Source organism: Phacochoerus africanus, chromosome 15 (genome assembly GCF_016906955.1).
Source record: "Phacochoerus africanus isolate WHEZ1 chromosome 15, ROS_Pafr_v1, whole genome shotgun sequence".
NCBI lineage: Eukaryota > Metazoa > Chordata > Mammalia > Artiodactyla > Suidae > Phacochoerus > Phacochoerus africanus.
This window is the reverse complement of record NC_062558.1, coordinates 13,765,400-13,785,390: the sequence shown is the minus strand read 5'-3', so window position 1 is coordinate 13,785,390 and position 19,991 is coordinate 13,765,400. Positions and strand designations below refer to the sequence as shown.

The following is a 19,991-nucleotide window of genomic DNA, read 5'->3' as shown; positions in this document are numbered from 1 at the left end:
CGTGGATCTCAGCCGTTTCCTTTCCCTTTTGGATTTCAGCTGTGCCCTAATTCTTTCCTGGTACAGGCGGCTCGCGGCATCTGAGCACAAGGCTACAGAGACGCGCCCCGACTTCTACCTGTTCCATTTTGGGCAGGGGTGCGAAGCAGAGCCCCAACTTGTGTCTTCGTGAGGGAACTGACCAGTCTTTGAGCATCAATGGTCCATTTAGGATGAAGTTCTCAAATCTGCAGTCCAGGGAATCCAATTTCATATTCAGCATGAGTCGCTGCCACAGTTTTTTCCTGAGAACCTTCATATTTTCCCCAAATCTGCTTCCAGTCCTCTGAGGCAGAATGAGGCCGATTGAGGATCTGAGCTGAGGGCTGTACAGGATGGGACCCTCACTGAGGTGGGTGGGCTGGACCCCTAGCTCAGAGCCAGCCAGTTAGTTTCTTTCTTTCTTTTTTTTTTTTCTTTTTAGGGCCACACCTGCGGCATATGGAGGTTCCCAGGCTAGGGGTCGAATCAGACCTGTAGCTGCCAGCCTACACCACAGCCACAACGACACAGGATCTGAGCCGCGTCTGCGACCTACACCACAGTTCACTGCAATGCTGGATCCTTAACCCAATGAGCAAGGCCAGGGATTGAACCCATGTCCTCATGGATACTAGTTAGGTTCGTTAACCACTGAGCCATGATGGGAACTTCCAGCCAGTTTCTTTACAAGGGTTTGAAATGAGAACAAGGAGCTATTCTGACCTCAGGTTTGACAATTTTTTGTAAAGGAGCAATCATCAAAGGATTAGCAAATGCCACAGTCTTTGTTAATTTCAGCCTCACAACAGCCATCTGAAGGGAGTACTATTATTATCATCTGTATTTAAAAGTGTGTGTCCCACACTGCATCTTGACCCCTGACAGTTTCAGCTGGCCCTGCTATGGCATGGGCTGCAAGCCGGGAAACTATTCCCCACATCCTTCTGCCAGCTGCAGCCCAGTTTAGATCCCACCAATGGGAGATGCTCATGTGGTGCTGGCAGGTGAATCCAAGGAGAAGACAGGTGCCACTGTGAGGGTGGGCACAGGCTTCCGCAGAGAGCAGGCCTGGGACTCTGCCAGCCCCTCCTGAGAATTGCAATTAAAGACATAGAAATGATTTTTAGCAATTTCTATTAACTTCTTGGCATCCTGAAATCCAGTGGTGCTGTTCCCTGGCCTTCACTTCACACAGCCTGTAAAACAATTCTGGAAGCACCAAATTCCCTTTGCAAAACTTGCCCTGCTGGAAATACCAAGAACACTTTCCATCTCTGTGACTGAATGCTAGTGAACACAGCGTTAGTTCATACACATCCTCTCTTCCTGCCACCTCCTCACTGCCTGCCTGGTCTTCTCTCCCTCCCAAATGGCCATCCTCCTGGTACAAACAAGAACAGCCTTCCGGAGGCACTGGAAATCAGAGCCGCTGTCTGCAGAAGCTTCTTTTCCCAAGACGGGGAGGCAAGCACCAGAGAACTCTACTGCCTGGCTCCCCTCCCCCTCTCATGCCAGATCTCACGCACCCCTGCCCAGGACCACCCCAGGGTAGCATCCTTCCCTGGAGGAAGGCAGGCCTGGGGAGAGGGCAGTACCAGGCTCCGCCACAAGATGGCAAACGCTTCACCTTAATTCTCGAGGAAAGAATATAAACAGACATGAAAACGCCCAGGAGACAGAGCCACATGCGGCCCTCCTGCACTTCTCACTAGGCTAGGCTGGGACATTCTGGCCACGTCTGCTCTGTGGGGGACGTCGCCCCCGTGCTGAGGCCTTACTGAGCACAGGGCTGTCCTCAACTCTCACTCTGAAACTGGGGAGAGGGGACAAAAGCCCACAAAAGAAACTGGATGTAAAATAGAGGCCGTGGGAAAATGAAAAACCCTATCTGGCTTGTATATCTCTCCTTCCTGGAGCCCAGGCCCTCTGCTTCCTCCCTGGCATCCTTAGGAGAGCAAGTCATACCCCCAGCCCCTCCCAGGGTCTGCTTCCTGGGAGGGGTACACACACACACACACACACCCACACCCACGCACACACCCACCCACCCACCCTGAAGCTCAGCCAAAGCCAGTGCCCAAGTCAGCAGTTTCACTCCATTGGCAGCTTCTGGCTGACCAGATTGCCATCAATCAAAACTTCTGGGAGAGGATATAGTGACTGGCATGGCTTTTAAATAAAACCACTAAAAAGAAAAACACCATTTCTTCTGAGCTGAGCAGGGGCACACGCATGTCTGATGCGGCATCACGCAACTGAAGCTTCAGCCCCAAGGAGGAGGGGGACAGGCTGCCTGCCTCAAACACCAGAGAGGACCCTGGGGCAATCGGAGCTCCAGGCTCTGGAGCCATGGAATGCCCCACCCCTACCCCGAGTCCATCAGTGACCTAGGAGGGTGAGATCATGGGACCATGACGTGACATGGACAAGGAGGGTACTCAACAAGGCCGAAGCCTTCATGAGGCCCAGTCAGAGCTGCACTGACCCTTCCCAGATCTGTGAGGCTAAGGGAGGCAAAGGAGACAAAGAGGTGACACGATTAGGTCTGATTTGGTCCAATTACCAAATCTGCTTATGCAAATAGTGGCCTCTGGATGGAATGATTCTGGCTTTTCAGAAGGGCTGTGGCACCCCTGTGCCGTGTCCTTCCCCAGACTCTGCAGCTGTGTCGAGCTGTTAATGGCTTTCATTATCTAGTCCTCTGTGTCCCCCTCATCCGTAAGGTAAATCACAAGTGTCTTCTAACTGGCAAGGAGGTTCCTTTTCGTTTGCAACACAAAGTGGTGAGACTACTGCTGAGTTCTGTCTGCAGGGAAGGGAAGAGGAAAGGAGCTCGGTTTGGCTCCTAAGCATCCAAAGCTTTACCTCTTGTCTTCTGGGTGTGGACAGGGGGCCAGCAGCTGGTTAGAGATGCAAAATCTGGCCTCCTCCCCAGACCTACTGAATCAGACTCTTTGCTTTAAAATCCTCTCCAGGTGACCCATGTGCATGCTGGAATTTGAGCAGCTCTACTCTGGTGGATAAGCGTGGTGAACTGCATTCATGGTCACCAATGGCCCTTGCCCTCCCTCTTGATGTCAGGTTGCCCATGAGACATGCTCTGGTCCCTGGGTTGCAAGTGGAAAGGATCAATGTCATTTCTGGGCAGAAGCTTCCCAGCACCAACATGGGTTTCGTACTTTCCCCTCTGCCACAGTGGCCACCACTCTCCTGCTGGCCCTGGGTTTGAAGGCAGTGATGATATGGAGCAGAGTCCCCACAGAGAATATTTTCTTTCGTTCTTTTTTTCTTTTCTTTTCTTTTTTTTTTTTGTCTTTTTGCCATTTCTTGGGCCACTCCTGCAGCATATGGAGATTCCCAGGCTAGGGGTCAAATCGGAGCTGTAGCTGCCAGCCTATGCCAGAGCCACAGCAATGTGGGATCCAAGCCGCATCTGCGACCTACACCACAGCTCATGGCAACGCTGGATCCTTAACTCACTGAGCAAGGTCAGGGATCAAACCCACAACCTCATGGCTCCTAGTCAGATTCATTAACCACTGAGCCACAACGGGAACTCCACATAGAGAATATTTTATTTCCTCTGTTATAGACCTTGGTTTCCCCCGGTTTGGGATGTGATGCTAAAAGATCCTGGAAGATAGGCACAGCTTATGTGAGCCAGCCACAAGATTTCCCTGCAAATAATTTTGTTTAACTCTCCGACTTCACTTAATTAGCTTCAGCGATCATGGTGGGGCATTTGCTATGCCTTTGGACTGTGCTATGCATTAGGAATTGGGAGGCCGAGGTCCCTGGTGACTCAGAAGGTTAAGGATTTGTTGTCACTGCTGTGGCTTGGGTCACTGCTGTGGTGCAAGCTTGATCCCTGGGCCAGGAACTTCTGTGTGCCATGTGCATGCCCCATCCTCCCAAAAAGGGAATAGAGAAGTGAACAATTCCTGACCTGAAGGAGCTCTCTCTAGAGCATATGAGCAATTACACCCTAAGTTCCTACATAGTATGTAGCAGGTGCTGGCCAGGCAGGACCAAGGAAGAAAAGTTCCCTGCAGTCAAGGAGTTTATGGTTTAGATGCAGAGTCAGATTACATGAGAAGGATGAGGGTACAGAATAATGGCCAACATGCGACAAAATGGGAGTCGTGTCCACAGGTTGGAGAGTGAAGAGGACCACTGCCCACCCTCAGGAGGTCTGAATTCTGCTAGAGGAGTCAGGTCATACATGCACGTGAAGCCAGAGGGAATATGCTGGAATCCTGGAGGTGCAGAGTCCATTGAGGTCACAGAGGAAAGACCCACCAATCCAACTGGGAAGGTGTTGGGGGGGGACCCTGATGTGGAAATCATATGATGGACAGTGGTGAGGACAGTCGATGGCCCTGCTCCAGGCACACGGAGGGAGGGGGCCATGAGGCACAGGTGAAGGGTGCCGAAGGGCCTGGACAGGGCCGTGGGGGAAGCTGAATAGCAGGATGAGATGAAAGCAGATGGGGGAGAAGCCTTTGAGGCACCAAGTTTATGGTACCTTTTTCTGTTTTGCTCCTATTTAAGGTAACCCAGCTCCACACTCTCTGTTCATTCACTGCCCTTGATCACAGGGACGCATGGGACATTCTATGGGATTAAAGGGACCACTGGAACCCAGGCAGAAAGATGCCTCTGCGGTTCCCCTGCTTGCCTGCAGGCATGTCTTTAGGACAAACTGAGCCAGGTGAGGACGTAGGGGAAGGAGATGGCTGTGGTTCCTTTTCCCATGACTTAGTTGTCACCCTTCATTTCCCCATACCTTCCAAATTCCATGGGTGCAAGAGTCCTTTCCTGCCTCTCTACCTCATGCCTTGAAAGGCGGTGTCCCCACTACTGTATATAAAATAGGTAACCAACAAAGATCTACAGTACAGCATAGGGAACTCTGCTCAATACTTTGTAATAACCCACAAGGGAAGAGAATCTGAAGACTATGTTTTTATATATTTGAATCACTGAGCTGTATACCTGAAACTAAAGCAATACTGTAAATCAACTATACTTACGTTAAACAATAGAGAGAGTTCCTGTGGTGGCTCAGTGGTAGTGAACCCGACTAGTATCCATGAGGACGCCAGTTTGATCCTTGGCCTCATTCAGTGGGTTAAGTATCTGGCGTTGCCATGAGCTGTGGTATAGGTCGCAGAGGTGGCTTGGATCTGGTGTTGCTGTGGCTGTGGTACAGGCAGCAGCTGCAGCTCCGATTCGACCCCTAGTCTGGGAACTTCCATATGCCTCAGGTATGGCACAGAAAGAGAGAGAAAGAGAGAGAGAGAGAGAAAGAAAAAAGAAAGGTGGAGCCCCATCAGGGTGGGCTGGGTAGCAGCCCTGGCCTGGAAAGAGAGAAGCCGAGTGGGCCACTCCAGCTGCAGGCCAGGGGTAGCTCAGAGCTGCGGGCTAAACTGTGCCACTGCATACTTGCTCTGGCTTATGCAGCGCCTCCTCCGCCCTTGAGGTGACTGACATCAATCCTACATTCAAGGACTGCTGGTTTCCCTTTCCTTTGAGGTCTGCTGGCTTTGAAAAGGAATTCAGACGACTTTTCCTATATGAGTTTTCCTTTCATGGCTTTTAGTTTTATAGGAAATGGATCTCTCTCCCTCTCTCTCTCACCATTTTCTCTGAATGTATCTCTAAGGGGTTATAATCTGCTTTTTCATATCTGAAATCAATTAACGACAACCTCTGTTTTTGTTATATCCTTAGCGTTTAGTATACAAAAGAATCCACTTGTCACTTTCCAAGGAAGCCAAGGACACTGGCTTTCACCCTGTGGATGAAATGCAGAATTCATTCAAAGGAAAGATCCTTCATTCTGAAAGGTTGAGTAGAAAAGAACTTAAAGCAAAATGCCAGCTGCTTAACTTTAGAACATTGAGTTTTAGCAAGGCAAAGGAACTTTTCTGAATACCACCATTTCTCATTTATGTATGAATTTCAGAGATTCAGAGCCAGCCACAGGAAAGGAAATTTGTCCCAGTTTGAACTGCAGATAGCATGGCCGTCCTGATTTGCCCAGGACCGGGGCTTCTCAGGATGCAGGACAGTCAGTGCTAAAACTAGGAAAGTCTGGGGTCAGCTGGGCTGGCCGCTCACTGTATCTGTAGAACAGGTAAAGAATTTGTGCAGGTTGTACCACAAGCGCAGGGCACTTGTTTCATCCATCTGGGCCTCAGTTTCCCCACTTGTAAAATGTGAGGATTAAACTTGGAGGTCACCTTCCTGTTACCCCTGTTCTGTCCTTGAGATGTGTATACCACAGCCTTTTCTTTCTTTTTTTTCTTTTCACTTTTTAGGGCCACACCCACAGCATATGGAAGTTCCCAGGCTAGGGGATGAATCAGAGCTGCAGCTGCTGGCCTATGCCACAGCCAGAGCAAATGCGGGATCTAAGCCGCCTCTTCCAACTATATTACAGCTCACAGCAGCGCTGGATCCCGAACCCTCTGATCGAGGCCAGGGATTGAACCCACATCATTATGGATACTAGTCAGATTTGTTTCCTCTGTGCCACAGTGGTAACTCCCTACCAGAGCCTTTTCTGAACTGTACTTCTTTTCTTTAGAGAACTATTCTATTGAGATGTAGTTCACATACCATAAAATTTGGCCTTTTGAAGTTTATACTTCAGTGGTTTTCAGCATAGTCTCAAAGCTGTGCAACCATCACCTCTTTTTTCATTTCCATTCCTCAGACTGGATAATCCCAGTTGACTGACTTTCATTTGCTCACTCTTTGTTCTGCCAACTCAGCCCCTTTAGTGATTTTTTTCCCATTTAAGTTATCATACCTTTGGACTTTTATTTAGTTCTCCAATTTCTATTTAGTTCTCTTTTTTATAATTTCTATCTCCTTATGATGTCTTTCTTTGGTGAGGACTGTTCTCTTATTTTCCTTTCATTCTTTTTTTTTTTTTTTTACGTTTCAGGAAAGGTTGATTTTTTTTATAATGATTTTTATTTTTTCCATCATAGCTGATTTATAGGGTTCTGTCATTTTTTCTACCGCACAGCAAGGTGACCCAGTCACACATACCTATATACATTCTTTTTTCTCACATTATCATGCTCCATAACAAGTGACAAGACATAGTTCCCAGTGCTTTAGAGCAGAATCCATTGCTTATCCATTCCAAAAGCAATAGTTTGCATCTATTAACCCCAAATTCCCAGTCTTTCCCACTCCCTCCTCCTCCCTCTTGGCAACCACAAGTCTGCTCTCCAAGTCCATGATTTTCTTTTCCGTGGAAGGGTTCATTTGTGCCATATTTTAGATTCCACAAATAAGTGATATCATATGGTATTTGTCTTTCTCTTTCTGACTTACTTCACTTAGTATGAGAGTCTCTAGTTCCATCCATGTTGCTGCAAATGGCATTATTTTGTTCTACCCTTTCATTCTCTAGTCATGGTTTCCTTTAGTTCTTTGACCATATTTGTAATAGTTGACTTAAAGTCTTTGTCTAGTAAGTCTTACTTTCATGTTTGTTTGTCTCATAATTTTTTCTTGAAAACTGGGCATTTTAAATAATACAGTGGTAACTCTCATCAGACTATCCTCCCCTGTGCTTTGTTGCTGCTGTTGATTCGTTCAGTGACTTCTTGGTCAATTTCTGTAAAGTTTGTGCTCCCTGTCATGTGTGCCACTGAAGTCTCTGCTTAGTTGGCAAATAATTAGCTAATGATTGGTTCACAGGGTCCCTTAAACACCATGAAGCAATGAGAGACTTCCCCCTTTGGCCCTGTGGGTGTGTTGGAGGAAGCACAGCTTCTGTGCTTTAGAAGTTTTCAACTCTGCCTTTTCTCTCTCTTTGTGCAGGGCCCTCAGGTCAGCCAGGGGTGAGAGAGCAGGGCCTTCTTAGGTATATTCATACCACGGTCTGGACATCCATTCACCAACTGGAGGACATCCGGGTTGTTTCCAGTTTGTGGCTCTCATGAATGAAGCTGCTCTAAACATTTGAGTATACCGTTTTCTATGGACGTAAGTCTTAATTCTCTTAGGTTAAAAACTGATAGGTTTCCAAATAGGTTGTACCAGTTTGCATTCCTACCAGCAATGCTTGAAAACCCTTACTGCTCTGCATCTTGCCAGCATCTGGCATTGCCATCATTTTTAAATTTAGCCATTCTAACCCATGTGTGGTAGTTTTTCAGTATGGTTGTAGTTGGCATTTCCCTAATGACTAATAATGTTAAGCATCTTTTAATGTTCTTATTTGTCTTCTGTATTTTTTCTATGGTGAAGTGTCTGTTCAAATCCAAGTCTTTTACTCATTTTTAAATTGATTTTTTAATTATTATCGCTGAGTTTGGGAATTCTTTATATATTCCAAAGTTGCATTTTGATTTCAAATGGACAACCCCTGCCCTGAAACTCTGGTATATGCCCACTGAGCATCTTGGCTCTACCTCTGCAATGTGATGTTTTAATATTTTATATTGTATATGATATCTATATCTCTCTACATAAACACACACACACACCTCCTTAAGCGATTTTCTTTTTCACTTTAGTTCAGGAAATACTTATTGTGTCCCTGTGAAGGTATTGTTCAAGGTATCAAGGAACGGGAATTGACCAGCGTGGGGCCCCAGCAATTGAGGAACTTTCATTGTTCAGAAATGTGGTCTTAAGTTGGATTAGATTAAGAAATACATAAGAATGACTGCATGTAATACATCGGCTTTTTGTGTGTGAAAGTAGTTATTTGTTCAAACAGCTGAACCACGTTCATTATGACTTTGGAAAGCCCATTAATTATCATTAGAAAAATCCTTTCTTTATTCATAGTCAGAAATATTCCTCAATAAAGCCCCTTGCCTAAAGGAGCATAGATTCTGAAAGAATGCCGTTTGCATTAAAAGATTCCCGTGGCAATTTTGAACACTCCTGCATTCTGAGCTCATGAAATGTGATGAAAGCCAAGGCATGTTCTCTTCAAAGACAACGCACACCCACTCTGCACATCTTAGCACACACCCTTTCCCTGCCGAGAAGTCCTGTCCACAGAACAGCTCAGAAAAATGTTCCACGTAACTGCTGTATGATAACTGTGCTGCAGAACTGCTGGAAGAATCTTCCCGAATGCAGAGAAAATGAACTTTCAACAGTAACTTAAAAAGCGATTGCAATTTCTTAAAATCCTCTTCCACTGAGTTTAAAAAATGAGACTAGGCAACTTTATTGTTTTTTTATTCACTGATTAAGACAATAAAAGTTGTGCTCATTTCAGTATTAAGAAATTAAAACCTCCCTTGAGACTTTCTCTGCCCTGGAGTAGGTTACATCCGTCAACTGCAAACAGGCTGGCCAGCTTGCAAGCAAAAATTCTCCCTGGGGCTGCAATATGTATAACCTCACACTGTATTGTCTGGGGCTAAAAATGAAATGATTGGAATTTTTTTTATTATCAAAGAAAACTAAAAATAGGACTGTGAAATAAAATAAAAGCTCTAAGAGGAAACACATTTAAGATATATGTTGCTTTAATGCTTTCGCTTCTAGCCTCACATGGTAGAGAATATATGATGATGCTAAAGAAAGAAAGAGAAGAAGCTTTTGTTGGTTTCCTCTAAGGCTTAAAGATGACACAGTGCAAGTAAATGGGAGGATGACCCCCAAGAGGCTGTCTCCTGTGATCCTGTCAGCGTGTGGTCTAGAAGCTCTAGGTGATGAGCCTGCATTGCTTTCTAGTTTGAGGCAACCGCATCCCAACTTCTAAGCTGGCATCACTGGAGGACCCTTGCCTCTTCAGTTCTTCTAATTGCTAATACAACCACAAAGGAACAAATAAATCCCAAGTGGAGATAAGACAGAGGGGTCTGGATTAATGAAGACTCACTATTCAGGCTGTTTAAGCTTCTTAGCAATGAAGTACAGTCGGGGTTTTTTTTTTTTTTTTTTTGACAAAAGAAAGGAAGGGAGAGAAGGAGGGAGAAAAGACATAGGAATGGAAAAATGAAGGAATCTGAAATAGGCTATCGGAGTCCTTTGCCAAAGCATAATTTTACTTTTCTTCAAGGCTCAGAACCAGTGGAAGAACTGGAACTCCCTCCAGACAAGATGGCAGGAACATAAGCTAATTATACAACTCAAATGTGGTAACGCCACCACGTAACCGGCACACTTTCCGGTTAAGGAGACATGAGCCCGTGTTACCTGGAGGTAAGACAACGGCACCGTATAGTTAAAGCAGCACTTTGTATTCCTAAGTATCAAAAATTGCTTATATAACATCTCCGGGCTTCTCAAATAGGTCATGTTTGTATAGACATTAATGACAAGAGGGGCCTAAATTCTACTCCTGGCTCTACCAAACCACATGACTTTGAGGCTTGGCCATCTCATCTGTAAAATGGCGTTAAGTCATCTCCCTCTCAGCGCTGTTTTGAGGAACAGATGAGATTACATATGTGAAACAACATACTTCGTTCCAGTAGCAAGGCTCATACTGTGTAAGTTCTTTTTGAAGATGTTATGGTCTTTTTTGAGCCCCTGCATTGTCCCACTGAAGGAAGTGGCACTCTGAGATTGTGTCCAGAGGTGTCCAGAGAAGGTGGGAAAACCAGTCTACTAACTGGAGCCTCATTTCACCCTTTCCTGTTTTTCCAGACACATCTAACAAGCGACTTTGTGTTTTACATGCCATGCAGATTTTGGAGACAGCCCTGGACCAGACTCTGAGCCACAGTGCTGGGGCTCAGCCCACACATGAAGGATGAATGTCCCTGTTGCTCAGTGGCGCAGGGCACTGGCAGCCCATCGGGAGAACATGGACAGAGGCCTCGGGGGACAATCTCTTTCCCTTTGATGGACTCTAGGAAGAAATATCCTGATTTATGCCTATGAAGACACCAGTGAAAATCTCATGTTTCTGGCAGACTGGAAGTAGAATGTGTAGGGCGGGGAGAGAGGTGAAGAGTTGCTGAGAGCTGACATCCTTGAGCCCTTGAGCCCTTACTCCATGCCAGGTACCACCCAGCAGGCGTTATATATGCCGGCCTCATAATGGCCCCTCTGACTCATCACAAAGAGGGGGAGCTGGGATTTGAATCCAGGCAGCCCCACTCCTGAGCCCCTGTTCTGATCCACTCACTGTTGCTGCCTTCTTAACTAAAAAGTACTTCAGGTCCACTGTGTGGCAATATATCTGGCCCAGGGTAGAATATTCACATGATCCGCTTTTAATATGATGGAAGAAATTAACTTCGTCTAAAACCTTGATGTTGTGTTTATTATATATTCCCCCCACCCCCCTGCTTTTTTTGGCTGCACCTGTGGTGTGCAGAAGTTCCTGGGCCAGGGATTGAATCCATGGCCCAGGGATATGACCCAAGCCACAGCAGTGAGAACGCTGGATCCTTAACCTGCTGAGCCATCAGGGAAGTCCTTACATCTTCCCCTTTGAATATCACTATGAAGATGTAAATTAAGACTGGTCCAAGTGAATGATCCCAAGAACCTCAGTTTTTGTACTTCTCCCAGAGATATGACTGTTTATCTCTGGCTTTTATTCTTACCATTAAACTAGTTCCCTGCTTATGATGACACAGATTTTCTGCTGTGCTGCTGATCTCAGGATTACCCCTGAAACAAAATGAGAATCTGGTGTAGAAGCTTGTCAGTGTGTCCGCTGCTTTATAGAAAGAATTTTTAATTTATTGACTCTTCTTTGCAGTCCTATCAATCCACTCAAAGAACCTCTGCATTGCTAGAGTAGCTTAAAGATTTAAGTGATCCTCGACAAAACTCGCAGAATGGATATCAGATCAGGATTCAGGATGCAATCATCCTAGGATGCAAAGTAGGCATTAAAATAGAAAGGTAATGAGCAAATAAGACTTTTGGTAACAATACGAACTACCTTACATTCCAGGTACTGTGCTGTTTAGACCAAGGATGACTCACTCTCTTCCTTCCATCCTTCCTTCCTCCCTCCCTCCCTTCCTTCCATCCTTCCTTCCTCCCTCCCTTCCTTCCTTCTTCCCTCCCTTCCTTCTGTCCTTCCTTCCTCCCTCCCTTCCTTCCATCCTTCCTTCTTCCCTCCCTTTCTCTTTCTTTCTTCCTTTCTCTCTCTCTCTTTTCCCTCCCTTCCTTTCTTCTTCCTCCCCCCCTTCCTCCCTTCCCTCCTTCCTCTCTCCTTCCGTCCCTTCCTTCCTTCAGCCACACCAGTGGCATATGGAGGTTCCCAGGCTAGGGGGCAAATTAGAGTTGCAGGTGCTGGCCTATGCCACAGCCACTGCAAGGCCAGATCCAGGCTGCATCTTCGACCTATGCGGTGGCTTCAGAAACGCCAGACCCTTAACCCACTGAGTAAGGCCAGGGATCGAACCCACATCCTCATGGAGACTACATCGGGTCTTAACCCCCTGAGCCACAAGGGAACTCCTCACTCCCCATATTTCTATTCCCTACCATTTCCTTGGATCCAGACCCTTCTCTTTACTTGCTTACTGACTCCTGCCTCTTGCCCTCCCAGAGCTTCAGACACAGCTCAGCCAAAATGGAGCCATTCTTCTTCCTCTCCCAAAGCTGTTTCTTCTTCTGCTCCCTCTTTTGGTACCCAACACAATCAGCCACCTACTCCCCAACTTACACATTTCACTGCTGTTGTCAACTCTCTCCTCTCTGACGTCTCATAGCAAATCATATTCATCAAGCAAATCTTGACACTTGGACCTGAATGGGTGACGAGTCCACTCCATCCTCACTGGCACTTCCCAGGCTTGGCCACTGCCAACCTTGGCCTGAAGTGTTGCCATGGCCCCCATCTGGGTCCACTGATTCATGTCATGACCCTCGGATGCATCCCTCACTGACTGAGCACCAAGGGGAGCTGATGAAAGGCTGGCTATGAGGGTATGGGGGTGTTCCGTCAACCTCCACATTGCGAAATACATATCACAGTCACAAAGGACACAAAGAAAATGTCACACCTGACAAAGTAAGACTCAAGGCATCCACAGCATGAATCTCACCTTGGTTCCCTGAACTGGATGTATTTCAAGGAGTTCTCAGTTGGCCACAAACGTAGGTCCAAAGGAGATGTTTTAAACAAATATTTCCCGTGTGCAAATCAAGGAACAAGCACACAGCAGGGGAGACACAGCTCAAATGTACAAGAATAACCCCTTTTTTTGTTTGGGAGTAGGCCGTGGCTTAAATTATGCCGAGAGGGCAAAGTGGGTGTCTTGAAGATAAGTCAGCAAAGTATAGCGGCCAGCACGGAGGAGATGCACCAACTCAGCCCAGGCTGCATGCTCTGACGTTCTTGAGCTAAGTTCTTGGGCATCAAGTGCCTTCCTGCTCTTGGGCATCACCATGCCACCTCCCTTTCCTGTGTCTTCATCCCCTGTTGGGACACCCCGCTTAGCTGCACCACTTGGCCAAGTCACTCTCCTGTCTGTAACTCAACTCCCTCATCTCTAAAATAAAAGTGACAATATCACTTCATAAAGGCATTGGTTGAAAACTCACAAAATTCTTTTTAAGAATTCTAATTTTATTCTAATTTTCCAGATGGATAACAGGGGCTCAGAGAGGTTAAGGATCTTGTCCAAGATCACACAGCTAACAAGCTGCCATGACTGTTGGGTACCACACTTGGCCTTTCGGCTCCTCTGGCTGAACACGTACACTGCTTCTCTCCTGCTCCTGCCAGACATAAAGGGATGAGGCCTGTTTCTAGTTCCAGCCTGGCCCATGGGCACCAGGCTGTTCCCGTCACTTCACAAAAAATTGGATACAGTGAAAACCACTAACATTTCTCCTCTATAATATGAAAAGGCAGGGAACATGGTGCTTGGTTCCTATTGTCTTATTTTGATTCTATTCAGTTCACTAAAAATGCACTCACTGCAGAGAGTCTTGCCTGTGGAAAATACTGTGAATAGCTCCTCTGTCACCCTTTTGTCCCTTATGATCCATCATGTATGTATATGTGTGTGTGCGTGTGTGTGTGTGTGTGAGCGCACCTGTGTGCATTTTGCCTTAGAGTCACCTTTAAATCTTGCCACTCCACCCCAATTCACATCATTTACTCCAATGCTTTGATCAGCATCAGGTAGTAAAAGTCTGCTCTAAAATAGTTATGGATATGGGGTCCTTAGGGGTCCAAGTTTCGGGGAAAGAAAAGTGACAGCTGAGGTGTCAGGGTGAAAAGAAGAAAGAAATGTGGGGTATGGAGCTCACATTTTTATTCTCTCTCTCTCTTTAAGAATCTGGCGCACAGAGCTCACCTCCTTCCTGCCAGGGATGGAACAGTAGTGACTTGGCAACAGTCTCAAGCCAGATGTCACCCTCATCTGGTTGCCTTGGCTGGTTAGCTATTTGGAAAGAGCAGCCCAAACACGGCACAGGCGGCTCCTGCGAAGCTGTGGGCAGCAACACAGGGGGATGGCCCAGCAAGGCCCTGGTCCTCAGGGTGGGGGACAGGCCAGTCAGCAGGCAGCTCTCTGCTCAGGTGCCAAGGGGCCCTTGGAAGCACCCACCGCTCATTCCCCTCAGCTCCCTCTTGAGGGTGAGCCCCCAGCACCGGGCACAGACGTGTGCTGCTGTTTTACAAAGACGAGGCTCCCAGTGCATTTGGGATCCCCATGGGGGTCCCCATCCTCTCCAGGACCACACTCCAGGATGCAGATGGAGGGAGCAAAGCAGGGCGCAGCCTCTGCTCTGGAGTGGGGCCCTGCAGCTTGGCCTTCGTGAGCCTCATCCAAGCTGAGCCCAAAGCCTCGAGGGGCGCCTGGGGAAGCAGGCAGAATCCTAGGCAAACACACCAGCAAGGAGACGCGTGACTGCAGGACAGAGTAGGGAGAAGGCTGTGGCTGGGAGCAGCCATGTGCCACCTCCAGTTAGGGGGCCAAACACTGAGGGGTCTCAGATGGAGGGGGGAGGCCCCAGGGACCAAGCGTGTCCTCTGGAATGATCCTTCTGCCATCACCTGAAACTCAGGACAGGCCCTTAGAACAAAGCCGGGCGCTCAGACGTGTGTTTGTACACACATCAGTGTGTGATGGGAGGGCGGCATGTGGTGAGCCCTGCCAACAAGCCCATTTTGGTCACCATCTGCCGTGGAGAGCCCGAGCACCTGTCGGAAACAGCTGCTGCCGGCAGATCGTAGGTGAGGGAGGGAAGCAGCCCCGCCCCGATGGCCTGTGGCAGGAGCGCCAGTCCTGCCCCTGCAGCAATGCCAACGTTTCACTTTGAAGCCCATCCTGACTCAGGGAGGGGGTATGAGGTCCCACACTGTTATAACTTCCTCGCGGGAAGCGTGAGAGGAACATCAGTGTCCTTGGCTCCCTGGCACCAGGCGTGACCGTGACTTATTGTGGGGCGCCAAGGAGAAACGCATTCAGGATTCCTGCGGGGCAGAGAAAACTTTTCGGGCAACTCTGCTCTGGAGCTGTGAGCCCAAGAGGCCCCCTGGCCACTCTTGGTGGAGGAAGACAGCAACTTTCCTGGCCCCAGTGGCCGAGAGATGTCCTCTCTGTGTAAGGGGCCTGAGGGGGGCTGAGGGTAGAATGAGCATCAAAGAGTGACACGCCCAGGATGTGTCCTCTGAAACATCTTCTTTTTTCCTTTTTTTTTTTTTTTTTTGGTCTTTTTGCCATTTCTAGGGCTGCTCCCACGGCATATGGAGGTTCCCAGGCTAGGGGTCTAATAGGAGCTACAGCTGCCGGCCTATGCCAGAGCCACAGCAACGCGGGATCCGAGCCATGTCTGCGACCTACACCACAGCTCATGGCAACGCCAGATGGTTAACCCACTGAGCAAGGGCAGGGATCGAACCCGAAACCTCATGATTCCTAGTCACATTTGTTAACCACTTCGTCACAATGGGAACTCCTCATTTTTTTTTTTTAAAAGTTGCCTAATTGGCTTTATTACAGAGTCAACCTTACTTTCTTTTTCTTTTTTTTTTTTTAGGGCCACACTCTGGACACATGGAACTCCCCAGGCTAGCGGTTGAATTGGAGCTATAGCTGCCTGCCTACACCACAGCCACAGCAACATGGGGATCTGAGATGTGTCTGGGACCTACACCACAGCTCATGGCAATGCTGGATCCTTAACCCACTGAGCAAGGCCAGGGCTAGAACCTGCATCCTCATGGATACTAGTTAGGTTCATTATCATTGAACCATGACCGTAACTCCCTGAAACATTTTCTTTCAGGTAAACAAAATTAACTTACAAAATTAATTTAGTAAATGACACTAAAACCTTTAATGTTATCAGTTTTTATGAAAAAGCTTTCCAGAGTGAGTTAGGTACTTCCCTGCCCACAGGGTTTTCATGGGTCTATCATTTATTTACAGCTTGTTACTTGCAGCTGTTACTTGGATCGTAAGCCTGTGGAATCGAGTAAGGCCTCACCCTACCTCCTCACACAGCACAGTGGGACTTCTTGTTGGCTGGTTGACCTCATTTTTCTCCTGGGGTGTCACACAGAGAGGCACCTTGCTCCTGGAGTTGTCACGTCTGCTCCTCCTGGGCTGCTGGCTGGTGTTTCTTTCTGCTTAGGCTGCCAGGCTTCCAGAACCTTCTCTGGTGCCTTCAGAGGGCCTTCTTCAAACCAGTCCTGAGACATTGGAATTAGGAGCTTCTAATGTGCAGGGGCTGGTAGACAAGGATCTCCAGCTTTATTTGGCTGCAGGCCTAACCCCAGAGCCACGTGGGGTAGGGGCCCTGGCTTGAGTAGAGCGACTTGGTGGCTTATTTTTTAGTTGCTCAGAAACTGTTCTCTCTTCCGGTAAACCAGCCCGTTACTTGGGGGGCACATGCTATGTCTGTGGGTTCAGTGATCAAGGATGTGGTAGGGGTCTCTCTGCTTCCCAGAAACAAACTCTTCCAAATGGCAAACTCTTCCACAGGCTCACCCCCAGTGTCAGGGCCATGCGGTGCAGGGAAAACACAACTCTGTGTTTAAACCTCAAGTCTGGAGAATTCCCCACGGACTCCACATTGTGAAGCAAAGTAACTACAAATACCACCCCAAACTAACACTCTATTACTCTTTTGAAAATAGTCTGGTGACCCACAACTAAGTCCTTTGTGAAAGGGGCACCTCCTGACACAGTGTGACCACATCTCTGTGGTGATGCTGCTGCTGTGGCTGGTGCTCCTTCACCACCTCTCTGCCCACACTCCCCGACACCCTCCACCCTCCACCCCACGAGCGAGGCTCCCTCTTTGGAAAAGATGGTTTGGTGCCTAGGCTTCCAGCTGCCTCCACATGTGGGACGGTACATGAGGGGGACCTGACAGCTTGTTCTCTGCCATGATGACCGACTTGGAGCTCTCCCTCCTGGGGAAGCCTGTGGGGCAGCGGAGGCTGTGAACAAGGAAGAAAGCAGCTGGCTGCACAGAGGATGCAACCCCACTGATGCTCCCTTGGCACGAGGAGCCTGGAAGGGCTCTCTAGCCCGTCCAGTCAGGAGCTGGGATGACAGCCAGGACCCTCCAGGAAAGGCCACCCCTCTAGGGCTTCCTAGTGGGAACAGCTCCTTCTCAGCCCACTGTGCAGGCATGGTGGGCGTGAACCCACTGCACAGCCCTGGGAAAAGGGGACTGCACAGGGAGTGGGCAGAAGCCCTGAGCCACACCATAGCTCAGACTTCACTCAGACCAAAGCCAAGAGCCTCCAAAATTCAGGGGCTGTTCTACTTTCCTTTTTTTTTTTTTTAATGTTGATATACATAGCATTTATCATTTTAAGCATTTTAAAATGTGCAATGCAATACCTTAAGTATACATGGTACTTAACATGTTATCTTAAGTACATTCACATTGTTGTTTAACCATCACCTCTAGCCATTTCCATGACCTTTTCATCTTCCCAAGCAGAAACTCTGTACCCTTAAACAATAGCTCCCCATTTCCCCTGATAGCCTCTGTTCCACTTTCTGTCTCCATTATATTTGTCTATTTTGGCTCAGAGAAATGAAATCATGCACTGCATTATTTCACTTAACACAATGTCTAGTTTATTTCACTCAGCATAATGTTTTCAAGGTTCATCCATATTGTAGCATGTGTTAGAATTTCACTCCTTTTTAAGGCTAAGTAATATTCCATTGTGTGTGAGAATGTGTGTGTATCACATTTTGTTTATTGATCTATTGATGGAAACTTGAGTTGTTTCCACTTTTTGGTTGTTTATGAATAATGCTGCTATGAACCTGTGTGCTCAAACATCTGTCTGAGTCACTGCTTTCATTCTTTTGGGCATATATTTAGGAGTGGAATTGCTGGATCATATGGTACATTTAACATAGTGTTGGTGGTATAGTGGTGAGCATAGCTGCCTTCCATGTGGTACATTTAACTTTTTGAGGAACTACCAAACTGTTTTCTGAAGTGGCTGCACCATTTTGCATTTCTAGCAGCAATGAATGAGGGTTCCAATTTCTCCACACCTTCATCAATAAATGCTATTTTCTGATTTTTTGATAATACTCATCCTGATGGGTGTGAAGTGGTTTCTGGTTTTGGTTTTCATGTGCATTTCCCTCATGGCTAATGATGTTGAACATTCTTTCATATGCTTATTGGCCATTTGTATATCTTCTTGGGAGAAATGTCTATCCAAGTTCTTTGCCCATTTTTTAATTGAGTTGTTGTAGAAATTAAAAATACATATATTTGGATATTAATCCCTTGCAAGATATACAATGCAGATAGGCTTTCCCATTCTGTAGGTTGTCTTTTCACTTTCTTGATTGTGTTTTTTGATGCACAAAAGTTTTAAATTTTGATGAATTCCAATTTATTTATTTTTCTTTTGTTGCCTGTGCTTTTGTTGCTATAGCCAAGAAATCATTACCAAATCCAATGCAGATCTGCATTAAATCACTGCAAATCCAATGAAGATTTTCCTCTCTGTTTTCTTCTGAGTTTTATAGTTTTAGCTCTGAAAGTCAGGCCTTTGATTCATTTTGAGTTAATTTTTATGTACAGTGAAAGGGAACATCATCCTTTTGTCCTTGCATTCAGTCAAAACCCTGTGCATCCAGTTTTCCCAGCACCATTTGCTGAAAAGAATGCCCTTTCCCCATTGAATGGTCTTGACACTCTTGTCAAAAATCAATTGACCATATATGTGAGGGTTCAGCCCTCCTCTTTAATACTGTCCCTTCCCATTTTCTTTCTGCCACCACATGAGTAACGTGGCTCCCCTGAAAGGTTGACAACCACCCATCCCCTCCATTTTCCAACCAGATCATTAATGCCTCTGGCGACAGCCCCCAAAGCAGGTGCACCACTGAGTCAGCACAGACCAACATAATTCCCTCTGTTCTCTCACATCTGTTCCCACTCCGTTTTTCCTGTCTCAGGTCCAGTGCCAGCCTCACAGGGAAAATTGTAATGTTAGCTCTCTCCAGCCTTCATTCACTCATTGTTTATAACCACCACCCCCAGACTGGATAGGTAGTAAGTCCTCTTAACCTTATTTCTGATTTTTTTTTTCTTAAATCTATCTCTTCCATTCTTTCCACCACTGTCTTACTCCAGGCTCTCTTTCTTTTTTCTCCTGTAACCCATCTCCCGATCCCCACTTCCACCCAGGTCCGGCCTAGCCCCCACACTTCCTCCAGGGTGATCAAGTAACAACCTGGCTGACTTGGTCTCTGCTGCTTAGGGGTTCCTCAAAGATGCCCCATTTCTGGAAAGGCAGCACAGCACTCCTCCACCCTAACACACCCTAACACACACACACACACACACACACACACACACACACATCAGATGCACTGGAAATGCTGTTGGTCCTTAAATATCCTGTTCTAATCCTCATGCTTTTGATTGTTCCTTTCCTCCTGTCACAAGAGTCCTTGCTCCCTCTGTCCACTTTATTGTTCCAAAGCATCTCAAATATCGCCTCCTTTGTGAGAAGTTCCCCCCAGACCAAGTGAGGCAGAACTTCATTCATGTGTGTTGCA

General features: G+C 47.0%; 1 protein-coding gene across 2 annotated transcripts in view; it reads right to left on the bottom strand.

Annotated features, from left to right (window-relative positions):
* The window catches only part of MSRA (methionine sulfoxide reductase A), a 382,386-nt gene that overhangs the window by 1,533 nt on the left and 360,862 nt on the right, over window positions 1–19,991 (bottom strand). The window lies entirely within an intron of this gene.